General features: G+C 48.3%; 1 pseudogene; it reads left to right on the top strand.

Moving 5' to 3' along the window:
- Nucleotides 1–2,187: 2,187 nt before the first annotated feature.
- LOC117184468 (E3 ubiquitin-protein ligase RNF185-like) lies at nt 2,188–3,420 on the top strand (annotated as a pseudogene).
- The last annotated feature ends 7,123 nt before the right edge of the window (nt 3,421–10,543 follow it).

The following is a 10,543-nucleotide window of genomic DNA, read 5'->3' on the forward strand; positions in this document are numbered from 1 at the left end:
GTGTTTTCACCGGGTCCAGACGGGGTTCCAGGTTGTGTACTCAGGTACTGCGCCGAGGCTCTGTGTGGACCATTGCTTAAACTATTCACCCTGTCCATTGATTCCTCTTGCTTCCCCCCAATCTGGAAGGAATCGTTTATAATTCCTCTCCATAAAAAAGGTAGCAAGTCTGATGCAAAAAATTATAGAGGTATAGCAAAGTCATCCGCTATTCCCAAATTGTTTGAGAAGGTTTTAACTCCGCACTTGCAACATCTCTGCAAGTCACTTATATCTCCAACTCAGCATGGATTTATAAGGCGGCGATCAACCACCACGAACTTGTTAGAGTTTACCTCTTTCATTATTAAAGGCTTTCAAGGTAACTTACAGACGGATGTTATTTACACCGACTTTAGTAAAGTATTCGACTCTGTAAACCATTCCCTTTTAGCACATAAACTTGACCTTTTAGGGTTTCCGGCCAACATCCTGAGATGGATTTCTAGCTATCTTTGTTCTAGGTCTCAAAGAGTCCTCTTCAAAAACTCCCTCTCGTTACCAGTAAAGGTTTCTTCGGGAGTACCACAGGGCAGCCATCTAGGCCCCTTACTCTTCACACTCTTTATTAATGACTTGCCTTCAGTATTAACATACTCTCGAGTACTTATGTATGCGGATGATGTTAAACTCTGTGTCCAGTACAAGGACATTTCATTTCATTCTCGCTTGCAATCCGATCTCAATAGCTTTCAGTCATGGTGTTGTTACACCTTAATGCCTCGAAATGCAAAGTTATGACATTTCATCGTTCTAGCCCTTTGTTGGCTCCCTACACCCTATTTGGGGGTTCTCTTGAGAGAATTACCCTGGTGGATGATCTGGGTGTTATGTTAGACTCCAAGTTAAAGCTTTCCGAACACATTTCTACCATGGTAAATAAGGCCATGGGCGTGCTTGTGTTTATAAAGAGGTGGTCAAAGGAATTTGACGACCCCTATATAACAAAGACTCTCTATACCTCGCTTGTTCGTCCGATCTTAGAATACGGCTCCTGTGTATGGTGGCGTATAGAATCAGTACAGAAAAACTTTTTACTCTTTGCTCTGCGGGGCCCTAACTGGGATGCGGGTGTAAGACTCCCATCTTACTCTAGTAGACTATTATTAGTAAACCTCCCATCCTTAGTTAACCGTAGAAAAATGCTTGGTGTGATATTTATGCACAACTTGATCAGGGGTGACATAGACAGCCCTGATCTGTTGAGCCGCATAAACTTCACGATTCCTATTAGACTGACTAGAAACTTTATACCGTTGTTCCTTACACTTTGTAGATCGAATTATTCCTTGCATGAACCGTTTAGGGTCTTATGCTCGGATTATAATTCCCTCTACCATATTATATTCTCCACTAATTCTCTTCCTCTTATTAAATTACTAATCCTTACACACCTTTCTAGTAATTAGTAATTGTAGTGGTATTTGTATCTTGTATTTTATTGCATGCTTAATTTCTTAATAAGTTTAGTGCTAATTTTCCTCGAATGTTAGTCTAATATCTATCTTTCTTGCATGCTCGCGTTTGGTTCGGCTACGCACCGCGCGTAATGCGGCAGCGCCCCTCGGTCGGTTGGGCGGGAGGAGGGCTGCGTTTTGCCTGGGATCCGCGCGTAACAGCCTTCTGCTGGTGTCACACGGGCCACTTGACGGTGCAGTAATTGCATCGCCCCTTGATAGATGCAGTCATTGCATGTCAACGTCCAATAAGAATGATACGATCCAATTCAGGTTCTGCAGTCTAGAAGATATGGTCATTCTGTACGATTGCGTTTTTGGCTTTTTCGTATTTTTAAAATTGTGGATGCCACAGATTTTCGTCGTTTGTGGACAGATAGCCATGGCTCAATCGACTCGGCTATTGATGCTGATCAAGAATATATATACTTTATGGGGTCGGAAACGATTCCTTCTGGACGTTACACACATCCACTTTTACCACAAATCTAATATACCCCAATACTCATTTTGAGTATCGGGTATAAAATGTTAGCGCCAAATCTATCAGAAAACGTTGGTTTGCTTAGAAGAGTAAGTAAAATGTTAAATTTTGTTGCCTAGTATAATTTATAAAAATAATGTCACCGAAGAATGTTCTTTAAACTTAATTTACATTTTAATTTTGTGATTTTTTAAATATAATTTATAATGATTATGGTCCCTGCTTATAAAGTGAAAGCCTGGATCAACCATGGAAATGCCGCAACTGGCTGCAATACTGGAGCAGCCCAACTCAACATATAGTGGAAGCAGCAACGTCAACAGTACTGACACAGTCACAGAGCACCTGAACAATGAAAAACATAATGAACATATTACAACTCAATTGCGACAGTTTGGAAGGCCCACGTTGGCAGTTTCGGAGGAAGAAGGGGCTGCTTCCAGTACATCGTACTCATTTACGGGGAGTTCTCTTGCTGGTGGAAACATTGCTGATTTAAATAAATCTGACGATTCTGGGACTGCACAGTCAGTACCGACTGACTCTGAGCCAGGCTTAAGTGCTGATAAAAAGGACACAACTGGCAACAGTTCTAACGATAAGGAACATAGTGATGAATCACTTTATGAGTGTAACATATGCTTGGACACAGCAAAAGATGCCGTGGTTAGCATGTGCGGACATTTGTTCTGCTGGCCCTGCTTACACCAGTGGCTATTGACGCGTCCCAGTCGTAAACTCTGCCCCGTATGCAAGGCTGCAGTTGACAAAGACAAAGTCATACCACTTTATGGTCGAAATAGCACGCGGCAAGAGGATCCTCGGTGAATACAACTTAAGAAATAAACAAACAAAAATTTAAAATTTAACAATGATATTTGCTTCTTTATTTATACAGCAATAAAGTTCCCCCACGACCCGCTGGCCACCGCACCGAGCCAGAACCGGTGCCTGGTTTCCCTGGCTTTGGATTTGGTGATGGGTTTCATATGTCGTTTGGCATTGGCGCTTTTCCAATCTTTTTCCAATTCTTTTATTACATCTTCACTTAATTTTGGTGAACCGCGTCCGCCTGGTGAGTTCGTTTGCTTTATTGTTCTTTTCCTATGTCGTATGGCCAGTCTCTTTATTTGCCTACTTCTCTCTAACTTTTAGCTGCCAATCGCGGCACCACGCAACACGAAGACGAACAGACACTTTCCAAGCTGTTTCTTTATTTGGCTTTTCTGTGCATCGGATGGTTACTCTTTGCATAAAAATCACACAGCCGTATATGAAAATGATAACAACACCATTGACATTAAACCGTTAAGGAAAATCGCAAAACATCAAAAAGCAGTTCCAGCAGCGGAATTTCAGCAATTACGAAACTATCACACACCAGTGCATTGAAATCCGAGTTTACTGGTTATAATGCGATCAATTCACAAAAAATATTCAGCGTCCTGAATGAAAAAACCACAAAAAGGGTTTAGTTGTGGGTGTGGCCCCACAATATTATTAGTTAGGTTAGGTTCAGGCGGTAGCCTGGGGGAGTGATGAAACCCTCCCAAGCTCACTTGGACCTGTAGAAGGTCCGTTGTGGTGCCGCATGGGCGTTTGCCCCTTCCCAGTGCCCAAAAACCGTGGAGAAACAGGCTGTTGCAAATTAAGGGCAGTCCCATCCGGAGGCTTGGATGAATCTGGACAAGGTCCCCGGTTTGATTTCGGCTAGGTCCGAAATGTCTGTGAGGAAAGCAGCCCCGAGAAAACGAAGACGACGATTTCCAAGGGCCGGGCAGTGGCAGAAGAAGTGGGGGACCGATTCCTCCTCTTCCTCGTCGCGAAAACTCCTGCAGAAGTCGTTATGAGGGATTGACAGTCTAGAGGCATGAGTGCCAATCTGCCAGTGTCCCGTAATGGCTCGAGTAACTGCAGAGCACTGTGCTCTGCTGAGCCTATACAGCTCGGCTGAGCGCTTCTTCGATCGATATGGCCATATCAATCTTGAGATGTCACAGGAACATGTTTGCTGCCATCTCCTATTGGCATTTTGCTCGAACAATTCGTGCGTGAGGAGCCTGCACGTAGCCAGAGGCATCGCTACCTGCTCCCTCTCCATAAGGAGAGGAATTGTAGTACCCTGCCTTGCTAGCTCGTCGGCGGCGTCGTTCCCCTCGATGTCCCTGTGGCCTGGGACCCATATAAGGAAGAGGTCTAACTGATCTGCGATCTCGTGCAGAGACCTGCGGCAGTCATTGACAGTCGCTGAGTTCGACGATATTGAGCCTAGAGCTTTGATAGCTGCTTGGCTGTCCGAGAAGACGCACACTAAGTGCGTATCTAGAAGTAGTTTGGAGACGATGGAAATGGCCTCCGTGATGGCTACAACCTCCGCTTGGAACACACTGCAGTGGTCCGGGAGCCTGAAGCAATGACTGATGCAATGCTCGCTGCAGTAGACTCCGCCTCCCACGCGGCCGTCTAACTTTGAGCCATCAGTGTAGAAGTGAACCGCATTTGCGGGTCCTGGTTCGCCCATCTCCCAGTCCTCCCTAAGTGGGATTGATACCTGGAAAGGCGTCGAGAGGTGATCACTAGGGACACAATAATCTGTCCTCTCTGGTAATTGCGGGTGTCTCGTCAGGATTCCCGAGTGCCCAACCGCGGACGCTTTCCACAGTCTGGCTTCTCTCATTCTGAGTGCGGAAAGTGTTGCCACTTTCTTTCCCATGAGATCTATGGGGAGGAGGCCCAGCACAGTATCCAGGGCTTCCCCTGGAGTAGTGCGTAGCCCGCCAGTTATGCATAGCTCTGCCATGCGTTGAACTCTGCTGAGTTTATTGAGGCATTTCCTTTTGTCTAAGGCTGGCCACCATACTACCGCTCCATAGAGCATGATCGGTCGTATGATGGTGGTGTAAAGCCACCGAACTATATGGGGGGTCATTCCCCATCTTAGTCCGATGGCTTTCCTGCAAGTATAGAGGGCTACTGTGGCCTTCTTTACTCTATCCTCTATGCTCAATTTCCAATCGAGCTTTCTATCGAAGATTAGACTAAGATACTTGGCGTTGTTGCTGAAGATTAGCGCTTCCCCACATAGTCTTGAGGGAATCAGTGCCGGAACTTTGTACTTCCTAGTGAAGAGCACCAGTTCCGTTTGAGACGGGTTGTCTGCCCATTTTGACATCTTCATGAGAGTGTTTGTCAGGCACTCACACAGCGTCTGCGGGAATTTACCCGAGAATGCTATAGCAACATCGTCCGCATACGCCACCACGCGGCAGCCACCCCCCTCTATCTCCCGCAGCAGTTCGCTCACTGCCACGTTCCATAGGAGGGGCGAGAGGACTCCGCCCTGCGGGGTGCCTCTACTGACAAATCTGGTGGACGTTGACGTCCCCAGTGATGCCTCAACCGTCCTGCATTGTAGCATCTGATCGATCAGGCTCACCGTCCGGGAGTCAACCCCCAGTTCCGTCAGTGCACCCGTGATGGCGGTCGGTAGGATGTTATTAAAGGCGCCTTCTATGTCCAGGAAGGCTACCAGGGTGTATTCCTTACAGTTGATGGACGCTTCTATGATTGATGTGATCGTGTGTAGGGCCGTTTCGGTGGATCTTCCTTTCCGATAGGCATGCTGGGAGTCTGAGAATAGACTAGGCGGAATATTTACCGTGAGATGCATCCCCAAAAGCCGTTCCATCGTCTTCAGAAGGAAGGACGATAGACTTATGGGTCTGAAATCTTTGGGGGCAGTGTGCGAGGGCTTGCCTGCCTTGGGGATGAAGACGACTTTGGTATGAAGCCAGGTTTCCGGGATATATCCATGGGAGAAGATTCCCTCATATATCCTTTTGAGCCAACTAGTGCCTTTTTGTCCAGCGTGAATCAGTTGGGCAGGGATGATGCCATCTGGTCCCGCGGATTTGTATGGTTTGAAGCTTTTTATTGCCCACGAAATGTTCTCCTGGCTTAGCAGGTTCATGATACCACTTGAGGCAACGGAGGGAGCCGCGATGTAGTGTGGTCTGTTTTCATCGCAGCCGGGAAAGTGGGTGCTAAGGAGAAGATTTAGCGACTCATTACTGGACGTTGTCCATGATTGGTCGGCGTTCTTCAGGTAGCCCAGAGTGGGTGTAGTCTTCGAGAGAACTTTGCGCAAGCGCGAGGCTTCCGAGTTATTCTCAATGTCGCTACAGAACTTACGCCATGAGGCGCGTTTGGCTTTCCTCAGTTCTTTATTGTAAACTGACAGACTGGCCTTGTAATCGGCCCAGTTCTGCTCAGCGTTTTCGGCCTTAGCTTTATTGAAGAGTCTTCGGGAGGCTTTCCGGAGTTCCCTCAGTTTCGGATTCCACCATTCAGGTTTCTTCCGGCCTCTGCTCTTGCTAGAGGGGCAGGATTTATCGAGCGCCTCATTGCAGGCGTCGGTAAATAGTTTAACAAGATGACTCGTGGCTTCCCTGGAGATCTCTTCCTCAGGTGGAGTCTCAGGGAGAACACGACAGAGATGGTCTGAGTACCGAGCCCAGTTTGTCCGCCTAAGGTTACGAAATTGAGCTGGTCTCGGTAGTGAAAAAGAGAATACGGTTTCCACGTACCTGTGGTCCGAGAAGGAGTGCTCTTCCAGGACCCTCCAGGATACGATGTTCCCGTGTAACTCGTGAGAGGCAAGTGTGAGGTCCAGGAACTCCTTGCGGTTTTTAATAATGAAGGTGGGATCACTCCCCCTATTTAAAAGGACCATCTGAGTGGTCAGTAAATAGTTGAAGAGGTACTCACCCCTTTCGTTGGTGTCAGTGCTTCCCCACTGGCAGTGGTGTGCGTTGGCGTCGCACCCTACGATTAGGCCGATGTCCTTGGCCTCGCAGTCTGTGATTAGCGCCCTGAGCGCCTGTGGAGGGGGGTCTGGTTGGTCGTGACCCATGTACGTGGAGCAGATTCTCAGTGAGCACCCCTGGCCTTCGAGGCTCACTGCTGTTTGGTCTTCATTGCTGCTATTTGGGAGCAAAAATAAGTGCAAATCTCTTTTTGCAAGGAGGCAGGTGCGAGTTTTACCAGCGGAGTCAGCTACGTATAGCTTATAGTCAGGAGTCCTCAGACCAGAGACCCTGTTTCCGAGGATCCAGGGCTCCTGAATGAGGACTATGTCGGCTCCACCCTTGGCTAGGTGGAGCAGGAGAGCAGCGCATGCTGCCTTACAATGGTGGAGGTTTATCTGCAGGAGTATCAGTGACATTCATGAGGTTCACCTCCACCATTGTCCTGTCGTGGTCGCTGTCCGAAGAGTCCAACTCCTCCGCGACCCCGATGTGCTTGAGATCCCTAGTGAGATCGCTCACGTTTGACACGTAACCATCTAGGATGTCATCCGACACCACTGATGCCACGGCTGACACCGCAGGCTTGATCTCCATACTAGGGATCTCCGGGGGCTCCAGGTCCGGCTCGACCGTCGGTTCCATGCCTTTGGAGTCGGACTTGTACGGTACTACGACTACCTTCTTGTAGCCGTAGTCCACAGCGCCCTCCGTGTCGTGGAGAAGTCTGACCGACTCCTCGTTCAGGACGAGGATGACTTGGCGCCTCTGGCCGTTGCTCTCCTCTACCTTGGCCACCTTCCAATCGGCTGTGGGAAGGGGGGGTTGCAGAGCTGCAGAATCCGGAGAATCTTATCCGGCTCTGCAGGCTTCGCCGAGACCCACGCTCTGGCCCTCGGCTTGCTGGGGATGTCCTCCCACTTCACGACCACCAGCTGGGCTCCTGGGTAGACCTCCTTGAGCGACGCTACCGCCTTCGCGTAGAGGGCCGCCGAGCGAGCATCTTGGCAGGCGATGGCTTTCACCCTGCCTTGGTGCCACCCGGCGTCCTCACACTTGGGCGGTGGTCCTCCATTCTCCTCCAACTCCTGGAGGAAACGGTCTTGGAGCTCGTTTTCCTCGAGGTGCTACTTGTCCCTAGGGATCTGCCCGTCTTTAGAGCCCCTGTCTAGGACTCCAATCAGGGTTTTTCCCCTCGCCACCTCGGCAAACGAGCGGTTGCTCAGTGTCTTCGTCCTCTTGGCCTGTTGGACTTGTGTGGCGGTGTCCTCCGCCGAGCGTTGCCGCTTGCTTGGGGCCTTGGCTGTGGCCTTGCCAGCTTTGGCTGGCTGGTAGTCGGGCAGGACTGTCTTGGCCCATCGCCGCGATTCGATTCCCTGGGCAGACGCCAGGAACACCGGGTCGTCGTTGCCCAGGATGAAGGCCGCACGTCTTTTGTCCTGGAACTTGGGCCTATCTTTCGAGGCAGAGGCGCCGCCTGCCGGGGTTGTCAAGGGGTTCCCGGTCCCAAGGGTTCCGCCAGCCGCGATATCGCTCTGCATGGTCGTCCCCCCGGTAACCGGGTAGCCCTTGGGGCCCCCCGACGTGGATTGGCCCGATTGGCTTTTCGGTCCTCTCCTCACAGCGCCTGCTGCCTCGAGACGGTGGACCGACTTAGTCTCCTTCCCCGTCTTTTTGGGCACTGGTTTCCCAGATGCGTTTGTAGAGGGATGGTCTTTTCCCTCCGGCACTTTAGGAGGAGTGCCGTGCTCCTTTGCGGTGTTTTTTGTTGTAATATTTAAATTTGGCATATTTACATCCCTCGTCATATGACAGTGTCACCTTGGATTGGGGTTATTTCACTGAGAGTTTTCTTCTCTCCGCCCGACTACAATTAGCCAGCATCCTGGCAGAGACATGACCGTACCAGGACCTGTTTCCAGCCGCCCTCACGGGGAGAGTATAGTCGCACTTCCGCCGGTGTGTACAGTTACGGCGGGTGCCGGCTCGCTCGTGCCCACCTGTATCCTATGACGCGGAGCACAGTCACCTTGGATCCAGGGCAAGCCATGAACCCGAGGCGTCTGTGCCCCGTTCCGAATCTACAGTTGTGACGAGCCGACCCGACATCCGTTTATCCCCCTGTAGCACCCGACGACCACAATATTATTAATTTTTACAAAAAAAAAAAAAATCACCAATTATTTCTGTATGCTCTGGATCGCCTTTATATATTGATAATTATAAATTAGTTGTAAATTATAAACGGAAATACATACATAACCAAATGACGAAATTTCTCAACTGACGTTAGTTCAATAGTTTCATTTCAATATGTTCTTTTATCTCCAGAACTAAGTAACAAATTATACTTTTGATCATCATTCTTAATTTACAAATAGAATTTTCTTTAATACTACTAACAAGGAAATTGAATTGAAGTTATTCCAATTCCATCACGTGCACTAAGCTCTACCAAGACAAAGTTTGTTACGCTCGGATCCCAGGAAGAACCGACCGCAGGGCTCTGCTGCATAACGAGCGACATTTATACGAGGGCTGCTTTTTATATTTCGGGAATAGCAAATATGAACCAAAGCTTTTAAATGAAAATGATTTTATTTTTATACCCGATACTCAAAATGAGTATTGGGGTATATTAGATTTGTGGTAAAAGTGGATGTGTGTAACGTCCAGAAGGAATCGTTTCCGACCGCATAAAGTATATATATTCTTGATCAGCATCAATATCCAAGTCGATTGAGCCCTGTCTGTCTGTCCGTCTGTTCGTCCGTCAGTCCGTCCCCTTCAGCGCCTAGTGCTCAAAGACTATAAGAGCTAGAGCAACGATGTTTTGGATCCAGACTTCTGTGATACGTCACTGCTACAAAAATATTTCAAAACTTCGCCCCATCCCTTTCCGACCCCACAAAGGACGAAAATCTGTTGCATCCACAATATTGCAGATTCGGGAAAACTAAAAACGCACAATCATAGAGAATGACCGTATCTATCCGGTTGCTGAATCTGGATCAGATCAGATCTTTTTTATAGCCAAAAGGAACAAATCAATTTGCAGTGGCTACGCAGCGCCCGACGTCACGCTCAGACTGATTTTCTGTCTCTCTCGCACGCACTCTTTGTCGTGTCGTTTAATATTAGCGGCGTCTGCCGGAGGAGAGCCATACTGACTTAGTATCGGGTATAAATGTAGAGTTGCGGTGTCCGCAGCAACTCACAACGTTCCCCCTCGTTTTTTAATACATTCCCTCTTATCAATCCACTCACTCAATACACTTTTGCATTCGTTAGAACCATGCTCATATCAATTTTTCAATCCCTTTTGAGACACCTCCAAAACATGGTTTTTGAACTCTTCATCTGCTTCTTCGGCGCTCGTAAATCGTTGACCACGCAGTTTTTTAAGAAATAAAAAGAAGTCATTGGGTTCCAAGTCAGGACTGAAGGGCGGATGAGTCATCAATTCGATGTTTTGACTGTAGGAAAATTGACCTGCTTGTCGAGATTTGTCGAGAGCTCGCCTTGATATTGATGGAGAACGATTCGTGTTTGGCAGTTGGCTTGGCAAATTTCTCCAAAGACCTCCGGCAAAAAAATGGTCGTTTACCACTCAGAATTGACAGTCCTACGTTGCTCTAGCAGAACAATGGCCACATGACCCATTCTCCCGAAGAAACAGGCAACCATTTGCTTCAAAGTGCTTCGTGCTCAAACAACTTCTGTTGGATTTGGCTCATCTTGAAGCACCCACACGGTCG

This window comes from Drosophila pseudoobscura, chromosome X (genome assembly GCF_009870125.1).
Source record: "Drosophila pseudoobscura strain MV-25-SWS-2005 chromosome X, UCI_Dpse_MV25, whole genome shotgun sequence".
In the NCBI taxonomy this organism is placed as follows: domain Eukaryota; kingdom Metazoa; phylum Arthropoda; class Insecta; order Diptera; family Drosophilidae; genus Drosophila; species Drosophila pseudoobscura.